Raw genomic sequence first — 11,272 nt, 5'->3', positions numbered from 1 at the left:
GATATCATCATTGGCATGCAAATAAAATGGAGTATTTGATTTGAAAGAATTCAAATGTTTTCTGTTTCTTTCAACCCTTTGTCCTGACTCTAACTGAACTTGATATGATCTTGGTCTATCAGCTAATCCTAATACCAATCCTTTTTCCCTTTCCTTAGAAGAATTTTTATTCACAAAAACTTGGTCTCCAATGTTCAATGGTTTTTTTATTCCTCGCTCCTCTATCATAATAATATTTTTGACGTTCCTGACTTTCTTTCAACTTATCTCTAACATGTTTGAACTTATCTCTATTTACAAATTGATTCAAATTAGGCATCAAATGATCGATTTTTCTACCCATCAATAACTCTGAGGGGGATTGCAAACTGGCTGATAACGGTGTGCATCTATATTCTAGTAATGCTAAGTAGGGATCTTTACCATCATAGATAGCTTTTTTCAACATTTTCTTTACAATTCCTACTTGTCTTTCAATCATACCATTTGATTGAGGATATTCAGGACTTGACGTTTTATGTACAAATTTCCATTCATCGACAAATTTATTAAATATAGTATTATTCAACTTCAATTGTGGACCATTGTCACTCCATACAATTTTTGGTATGCCATGTCTAGCAAAAGCAGATTTCATGATTGTAATTACAGATTCAGTTGATAAGTCTTGTAATAATCCTATCTCTACATATTTGGAAAAATAATCAACAATTAAAACATAATTTTTTCCTTGAAGTTTGAAAAGATCCATTCCTACCTCTTGCCATGGACTATCAGGAATTTCTCTACTTACAAATGACTCTTTTCTGTTACAATTATTAAATTTTGCGCAAGATTCACAAGTAGAAATCATATTACTGATGTCATTAGACATTCCAGGCCAAAATATACTATTCCTAGCTCTTAACTTACATTTTTCTATGCCCATATGATTATAATGCAAAATATTCAACATTTCCTTTCTCATATTTGTTGGAACAACAATACCATCATTTTTGAATAGTAAATCGTTAGCTATATACAAATCTTCTCTATATCTGAAGTAAGATTGACAATCAGAAGGTACCTGTTTGATACTGTCAGGCCATCCCTTATTTACCATATCCTTTACTTTACACAAAGTTTCATCTTTAGCTGTTTCAATCACTAACTTATCATAATAGTTTTGGACAAATTCATTATTCTCAGTTAATACACATATTTGATACTCAATTTCGTCACTAAGAGAATCATCTTCATAAGCATTGAAATGTGTTCTAGACAAACAATCTGCTATAAGTAAATCCTTACCAGGTTTGTACACAATAGTAAAATCATACTGCAATAGTCTCAAACGAATTCTCTGCAATCTAGCAGGACACTCACTAAGTGGTTTTTTGAAAATACTCTCAAGAGGTTTATGATCACTCTCTATAGTTACATGTTTACCAAAAATATACTGATGGAAACGTTCACATGCAAACAGAATAGCTAATGTTTCTTTTTCTATGATTGCATAATTTTGTTGAGTGCTGTTCAATGACTTGGATGCATATTCAACCGGTAAATTATTTTGAAGTAATACACAACCTAATCCATCCTTGCATGCATCTACAGACAATACTATTTCCTTGTTGGGATCAAAAAATTGAAGAACTGGTTTACAAGTTAATATGCTTATCAACTCATCATATGCCTTGTCATGCTCAGAAGTCCAATGCCAAATAACATCTTTCTTTAGTAATTTTCTCAAAATTGAAGTTTTGTTTGACAAATTCGGGATAAATTTAGAAATGTATGTAATCATACCTAAGAATGTTTCTAAAGTTTTCACATTAGTAGGTTTTTTCATTTCAACAATAGCTTTGATTTTCTTATCATCTATTTTTACACCATCTTTTGATATAATATGACCCATGTAATTGACTTGTTGTAATTTAAATTTACATTTGTTTGCATTGAATGTTACATTAAATTCTCTAGCTCTTTGTAATACAACTTGCAATATTTCATCGTGCTCTTTTTCAGACTTACCGTAAATAATTAGGTCATCAATGAAAATTGAAACACCGGGGATATCACCAAAGATTTTAGAAAAACATCTATGAAATATTTCTGATGCCACGGACACACCATATGGCATTCGCAAGAAACAAAATCGACCATATTTTGTATTAAAAGTAGTATATTTACTACTGTCATCACTAAGTTTTAGTTGATAGAAAGCCTGATTAGCGTCCAATGTACTAAACATGACAGATCCACTTAGTTTTCTAGCTAATTCTTCAAATGTTGGCAAGTAAAAACGTTCTCTTAATAGATTTTTATTTAAATTCTGAGGATCGAGACAAATGCGAATTTCATTATTGGGTTTTTTCACCAAGACAATACTATTCACCCACTCAGTAGGTTCAACTACTTCCCTAATGATTTCATCATTTACCATTTTGTCAATTTCCTGTTTGAATTTTTCCTCTAAATAAATAGGAACTTTTCTGGTAGCTTCTACTTTAGGATTAGCATTTTCTTTCAAATTCAATGTACATTCAAAATCTTTAATTTTACCAAGACCTTCAAAGATATCTTTATTTTGTTCAATTACGTTATTAGGCTTACTATTTGTAGAAACTGTATCCATTCTTTTGATTAAATTCAGTTCTTCACAAGCTTCTCTACCTAGGATAGGAGGTGCTCTTATGTCTACTATTTGGAAAATGAATGATTTCTTTACATTATTTTCAGCTTTACAAGATACTTTACACTCACCAAGAACTTTTATTTTTGAATTATCATAGTTGAATAGAGTATTATTCGACTTGCAAATTGAAGTACCCAAATTCAATTTTTTATACTCAGATATTGGAAGACAATTACACTGAGCTCCAGTGTCTAACTTGAAATTGACCTTTTTATTTTCATTCAAAGTAATTGTTGCATACCAGTCTTTACCTTTACAGTAAGTTAATGTTCCACAAAATAAATTGTTTTCAGAATTTGTACTCACCGTACTGATATTATTCTTCTTATTTCTACATTTTACCGCATAATGTCCTCTTTTCTTGCATACCGCGCACTGCCTGTTGAATGCAGGACAATTTCGCTCTGGGTGATCCTGGCCACATCTACTGCAATCTCGGATAGTTCTGCGTTGACTTTGGTTTCCCATCTTGAAGCCATCTCTAGGTTGATCATTTCTTTTGTTTGACTCATGCTGCTGGAACTTCTGGGTTGATTTGTAGTTAGGTACATTTTCGGAACGATTCTGGTTGTAGTTTTTATTCTTCTCACGATGTACAATGTTCACTGCAGCTACACTTTCATTGAGAGTTTTCAACTGTTCATTAGCAAGTTCAGCTGTTCTGCACATTTTCACGCACTTTTCCAATGTGAGTTCTTCTTCACGTAGAAGTCGATCTTGGAGGTTTTTATTTTTTATTCCACCAATTATTCTATCTTTCAAAAGACTGTCCAGCATAATCCCAAAACCCACATGATGCACTAAGTTTACGCAAGGAAGTATAGAAATCATCGAAGGATTCATGTTCATTTTGGGTTCTAGCACAGAGAAGAGATCAGAGAACTCATCTAATGTTTCGCTTAATGGGTGACCAGCAGTGTGGAGTGGGTGTGGAGGGGGGTAAAATGGGTGACTAACAGTTAGTTCTTCAACTCGCTACGAGAGATCAGTACCATCGACAGGCCTTCCCCGCTAATTCAGAAATCCCCCTCCAACAGTTGTAGTACTCTGTCACCTACTCCCCTTGCTCCGCTATTATCATTCCACATCCACATTCAACAAAATAAAAACAAGTCACGATTGGCAATTATCCAATATTACTAGTAGATGATCGGCTTGCTCTGCTCTGCTATCTTTTCAATTTTATGAAGCGCATACACGCACACATGCACACACCATACAGTGAATCACACACTAGTACAGTAACTTCTCAGAGAGGAGAAAGGAAAATATATTTTCTGTGTGATACTACAGTACTCCATAATTTCCCTCTCAGTATTATCTCATGCTGCTGATATCAACATAAAAGCTGTTGTTCCTTTTCCAATATAATTCCTAATAAGTTTGGAATTATTTTATTTCTATGAATGCATAAATAAATAAATAAATGAGTCAATTCTATTACACATTGTTAAATAATCTGATAATGAGATCCTTCCAGATTAATTTTTATCATGATTAAATTGAGGCTCCATCAATTATTGTTATACTTTTTTTTCAATTCAAAGTGAAACTTCAAATCAAATAATTTATTATTAAATCACCATACCATCTATTCATATGATTGGTCCATTAATAAAATTAAAGTCAAATAAAATTATTCTTTATATCTTCTGGATTAATTGTAACTTACTGGAAACTGGGTATACAGAAAAAATATTTCATGCTTTTTTCTATTTTTGACTACTTGCTAGACAGCCATATTTATTTCTGAGTACAAAATTCATAAACTCAAATAATGAATAGATCACGAAGAAAACAGAAACCTTCATAATTTATTTCCTTTCAATAATATATTTTATAGAAAAGAAATATAAAGTAATAAATTTGTTGACAGTGTGTGACATAATATATCCCAGAATGACGATTCAATTTAATTCAATGGAATTGATGAATGCAAATTATATAAAAATCTGCATAATAAATAATTTACACATTCTATGAAACTTATTTAGTAATAGGCTATTTCAAATAATAAATAGTCTATTATTATTATTGCAATTACTATAACCACTATTAGCTATCACTATATGAAAAATTACTAATAACTACTGATACTATTCTAGCATATTATGATAATATACGGTTAAAAGAATTTATCTTTTTTCTATCTGTATGAACTTGTGACCCCCGTGGTTCAGAGAACTCGTTCAAGAACTGTTTTGCATTGTAATCTTTGAAACCCTCAACTTTTGATTATACAGAGTTTATGAAAATTACTAAAGCTGCTAAATATTTCTCTTACAATAATAATTTGACAGCAGTTTCCATTGGGAATGTTATTTGAAATGAAAAATTACTCTAAAAATATTACTCTGTCGCTTCAACATCTTTGACACTCAAAGATTTTTTTAAATGTTTGATACATGATTTCGATACATAGTTCCAAGAGAAAATAAATAGCCAAAACCGCAAATTGATAATTATATCAACCCATATCATTTTGTTGATACAAAAGTTGTAAAGTATAATGAACCAGCTAAAATCATATTATGTCAGTGTGTGTGATTGCTCCCAAATCAACGTTAGTAGACAGTCTACTAACTTTGCTCCCAAATAACCTCAGATGATGATACGAATAAATGAATGGAAAAACTGTAGTAATTGCATGCAAAGAATTCTTCAGCTGACCAAATGATAGATCATAACAATTTTTTTCTAATGCACTTTCAATGTTATTTTTATATCCTGAAAAAGGACAAAAGAGTGAGTTGTCCAATTTGTTGTCCAACAAACTTGACCTGTAAAAGGGTTCGGAGAATACGTGTTCATAATTTGAGAAGATTGATCAATTCTTTTTAAAGTTATTGTAGAACATACAAACAGACGGACAACGACTTTGTCCTTCAGTAAGTCAAAAGTTAAAACTCACGCTAGTTCAATAATTATTCTATACAAAACCACTATAAATGAACAAAATATATTTACCAAGCTTAATTTATCATGAATACCAATAGAATATATGAGCCCAATGTTAAACAATAATATTCAACATTCCATAATAACATCTATATTCACAACCAGAATAGAAAATACTTCGAAATCATCAGTCCTTTATGTTACGAAAAGCAATACTATGAAAATGAAAATACAGTCGAACCTCTGTATAACGAAGTCGATTATCCCGAGAAAAAATTCGCTGCTGAGAGGTATTCGTTATTGAGAGGTTCTGTCAAGAAAACTGCCACGATCCTATGGATCTATAATATCGTACCACCCTATCTTCTTCCTACCTGAATTGCCATTATTTTTAGTCTATTGACCTTTCTGCTGAAACTAAAGAATTCCTTGAAAATGACCGTCTGCTTCCTATACACACTACACTTTGTATGTTGAAGTCAAGAAGAAACTTTGTTGTTGAGAGGTCCGAAATTCGTTAAATAGAGGTAAATAAGCAGCAAAAACTCTAAAATGTCATGGGACCAGGTAAAAATTCGTCGTGTAGAGGATTTCGTTAGCTGGAGGTTTGTTATAGAGAGGTTCGACTGTATATTAGTTTGTTCAACATCCTACAGTTTATAATAGACAAGCCCTTATTGACAATTACTTGTGAATAGCTCCTCGAATAACAATGTTTTGAAATACTATTGTTCACGTAGGCTTCAGCAACACCTTTCTGCAAGAAGGGCGTTGGCAGTTGTGCGTGTGTCAAACTGGTTGGAATCTACAATCTACAAATTGACACCCTGGCTCACTAGAGCAACTGTTCAAAGGTAGTTTACAAAGAATAGCTGTCACGAAAGGCAATTCATTCATTTTAAACAAAGACAGCTCATTATTTGACATTGCAGTTGAGAGCGTATTGGAATATCAACATACAATATGATAAACAATATAAAACTAAATTTCGTATTAGGTGGATAAAACAATTCTTTTAGACTCAGTATGAGAAGCAGAAGGTGATATAATGAAAAATAAAATATCCCTAATTCCAGGTGCTAAAAATTTTATTGTCTAGGCCTACTAGGAGTGGATGCGTTTGTAATCATGTTATCATGGTTCACTGCAGTTATCCTACAAAACTTGTCCTGCACACTTGCACAAGCGCCAATTACAGAGCGGAGGTGCTCAATTAATTAAATTATTAATTAATTAATTCACACCTAATTTGCTAAATTATTAATAAATTATTTATAATCAATTAATTAAATTGAGGTGACATGGTCAATCACTTTATTATAAATTTTCGTTTGGAAAACTATTTATAATCCTTGAAGATAACAGTAAATCTTTTAATTACCATTGTATCATAAAATCAGGAAACGGGTATTCTACTTTATATGGTTATGAAATGTTTCATAACTATTAGTTCGGAGAACAGTAGAACTCGCTACACTCACTAACATTAAATTTATACTCACACACGTCTGCCTATTCACACACAAACACACATACATACACACAGATGTGACTCACGTTATAACATTATAATTAGTCCAGTCAATTTAGACATGAAAAAGAGGCAATATTTTATATTCATTGTAGTTCTGATTTTTTAGGGTTTGTATGCATAAGAGAAGTCCAGAACCAATTTTCGCATGCAAAATTTCCTTGTACAGAGTGGCCCAAATACCTAATATGTCTGGTTCATTTTCCAGTTCTGAGCTATTACAATAAAATCCAGTCATTGGACAAAAAAAATCCTCTCTCTCCTTTTTTACTGTACATAAAATTCAGAATAAAATGAAATCATTCAGACCTCTCTAACTTCAATCAGTTCTATCCTACAGTTTTTCCAAAACGAGTAAAATTTCATGGAAAAATCAATTTTGATAAATCTTATAGTATTTAATCAACAATATCTTCCGATTGTCACAATTCAAAAATGTATAATTCAACATCCTACTAGGCGTAATTTTGTGCTCTACAATCTGAGAACAGGTAGAACGCTCTATCTCAAAGATTTTCAGGACACCTCAAGGATCGAAATTTCATTCATAACTTTTGATACAATTTTCGGATCTTCCCGTACGCTCTTTCTTTTCGGCTTGTCAAGGTAGTTGGAAATCATATATCATGAGTCAAGTTCCCAAGAGAAATGGGAAATTTTTTGTTGAGTGTACACTGTACTTCAACCCATATTCCATACACAAAATAATGACAATTTATTTATTCAATGCTGCATATCTTATGAAATAATTCAGATATAAAATCAAAATCTAGTCAAGGATGTGAGGAATTTCCTCCTCTTCTCACTCCAATCAACAATACTTTCGATTTCAATACCATTAGAAAGTTGCAACCGATTGAAAAAGTGACGATTAAAGTTTTACCATTTTTTCGCAATTCCACTGTTAATCAAGAGTCTCTTAAACGAGGATCATACATCATAGAAACTCATGATTGGTTCTAAATTTTATCCTATAGGAGCTCAGTTACCTTATTATTTATCTTCAACTACTGTTTTCCATCTTAGAACTACCGAGATCGTGAATATGAGGAGAATATCTTCAATCTCTTGATATTTTCAAGTGATTGAATTGTACCGTGCGTCCAAGTGAACTATGAATAAAAATGATAAAATCAACAGCATTTTTTGCGTTTCAAGTTTATCAACACGGTCGGAATTGATTAGCAGATTCAGCCACAAAGTTTCTTCTAAAAGGTCATGAAGATATTTCAAAATCGATTTACGATTTTAGTTTTGCTCTTTATTGCTCTACTTATAATTTTGTATTATATCAAGCAAAGGAAATACATTTACGACAAAAATACACATACATAATAACAGGGGTAGGTAAATCATTTTAAAGAGTATCAATCAATTTCCTCCTTATAATATACAATGAAACTGGATGTTATTTTACTGAATGCTAAGAAGATTATAACTCTTATAAGTTTATAATGAGAGAAATTCATTGAATTTTCAAATTACCGTACTCCCTCTTCCCCAATCTCCCGCTAGATGGCTAGCCTAACAGCATTTAGTTCATATGCAAAATTAGAACTTTCCACTATGGGTACAGTCCATGAAAAAGGTTGACAACCATTGGCTATTCAATGAAAACAAAAAGCAACTGAAATAATATTATTAAGGTTAACAATCTTTGGCTATTCGATGAAAAAAAGTAACTGAAACAATATTATTGTTAATGAGCAGTTTTGACATCATTTATTAAAATCATTTTAGAACAATAATAGAGAAATATAATGCTGCATTACACAGCACCTCAAGAACATGTCATGATTAAAATTATTCCATGCTCTTTCTCAATTTTTAAGTTCAAAATCGCAATATTATGGATTGATTTAAATTTTTTCAATTATTGAATTGAAGTACATAATGTAATAAAGTTTGGATTATATTATATTTTTATAATGGACAACAGTTTATCTGGCTACTCATTCACTTATTGTTTTCTAGTTCTTGTTGATTAGAAATAAAAATTAATCCTCTTTGTCACTGGAGACGCAGCATTCATGCGATCTGGAGAGTTGAGAGTAGCAAGTGATTAGAATAAGAAAAATGAATGTCTAGTCTATGTATTATTAGCAAAACAATGACATGCATGCATGCCTCAAGCCATAAATCCTGTCAGCAGTTGTTTTGTTGGGGGGAGAGAGTGGTGTGAACTGGTTTGTTGGAGAGGGAAGTGTAGGATGCCAATGACTCCCCACTACGTCCCCCTACAACAATACTAATCAAGCTCAGACAGAAATCGTCATTTGCGTATACAAGCGCTTTCTACCGGTATAAGTGATACTACACATTAGGCGAAAACAATAGTCGGTAAGAATGTTCCCTCTGATCCTTCTCTGTGGTTCTAGAGAAGAAAATGTGTCTTTCCACCGATTCGTTGCTTCTTGGGATGAAATAACTTTCAAAAATTTCCAAATGTCTTTTGTAGGATTTTTCTATCTGCTTCCGTCAATTGAAACGTATTGTATTTCTGAAGAGCTTCTTCTCCGATGCAATGTAGAAGAATGGCTATTTTTACTTCTTCGTCCTTGCCTTCGCCACCACTTGCAAGCATGTACAGTAGAAATTTTTGCTTCCAAATCTTCCAATTCTCAGCTAAGTTGCCTTGGAAACTAAAATATTTTGGAGGTTTCAACGATTCCATATCGAAAAAGTGAAATATTTACTCAAAGTTCACTAATTGAAGATCTGAATGAAAACGTGTTTGCAACTTCCGTTGAGGTTAGATTTGCGAACTTCATAACTGACAATTTTTTACTGGATTAATTACTAAGTATTTACTGGAACTCACTTTTCACCGACTGCGCCATGTTATGTTACTTATTGTTTGTAGGTTTAATCATTAACACAAAGTTTAATTCACCAAGATATATTTATTTCAGTAAGCACTAAAGCCGCGTTTACACCGGAGTTGGCAATAAAAAATTGCCAATTTCGATTGCAGACGCTAGTTGCCGATGGAAGTCTGCAACTTGTACTTGCAACCTGGGCACATAGTTTGTTTTTAGGTCTGCAACCTGCAACTTGCAACTAAACTTTACAGTATGTAGAAAATCAGACAGTATGTAGAATGTCGAGTGCTGAAGAGGTTGTTCTTGCTGCGGCAGCGTGTGTTATTTTATCAAAATGTAGAAAACCGAGAAGATACTGGGTTCGACCTTCATTGCAGGCAAGAGCAAAGTATAGCGGCAGCGATCTTTTAAATGATTTAAATCGAGATGATACAGATCCTTTGACGGGAGAATTGAGATGCGATGGCAGTGTAAAAACTTTTTAAGAATGTCAAGTGACGATTTTGAAAGTTTAATTGTTGGTATTGGACACATAATTAGTAAACAGGATACTAACTACAGGAAAGCAATTCCAGTGCGAGAAAGATTGGCTATTACATTGCGCTTTTTGGCGAGTGGCGACTCTTATACTAGTCTCAGTTATTGTTTAAAGTTTCCAAAAGTGCGATATCTATTTTAGTGCCAGAGGTTTGTGAGGCTGTTATAGGTTTCCTGAAGGATAACATACAGGTGAGCAAATAAAGAAAATTACTAAATAAATCTAGACAAAGTTAATTGTTAATAAATCTAGTTAATAAATCTAGACAAAAAAGTTGCAACCTGGTAGTGACTTGTTAATAAAATATGAACACAAAGTTAAGTTAATGTTCCAAAGTAACACAATTCATAAAATTGGAATAAATGTATACATAAAAAAACTCCAAATTAAACAAAGAACTCTATAGCTCAAGAAATATATAGCTTAGCTTGAGTAATGTATAGCTTAGCTTACATTATAGCTAAGTTATAAGTTAGTCAATGTATTGGCATCTTCATCACCCCCATAAAAGTCATCACCCCACGTGTCCACCACTGGGTTCAAGGTTGATGGGGAGTTTTCAAAGTTATCTTCCTGATTTCCAGCCGGGCATGAAGACGACTCCTGTAGGGACAGTGAACTGGAACAGCCAGAATTGATTGTGGGTGCCTATTAAATTCGTGCATTTCCACATCAAATAATATGTCACTAATTCTTCGCTTAGCAAGTGCTACATACCTTTTATCAGAACATTTACGTAATTCACAAGCAACAAGATCACCGAAAATGTCAAATTCGTCTTTTTTTCAAATTGCTCCCCATTTCCT

The sequence above is a fragment of the Nilaparvata lugens genome, chromosome 7 (genome assembly GCF_014356525.2).
Source record: "Nilaparvata lugens isolate BPH chromosome 7, ASM1435652v1, whole genome shotgun sequence".
Taxonomy (NCBI): Eukaryota; Metazoa; Arthropoda; class Insecta; order Hemiptera; family Delphacidae; genus Nilaparvata; species Nilaparvata lugens.
The sequence above is the reverse complement of the archived record's forward strand: the minus strand, read 5'-3'. Positions refer to the sequence as shown.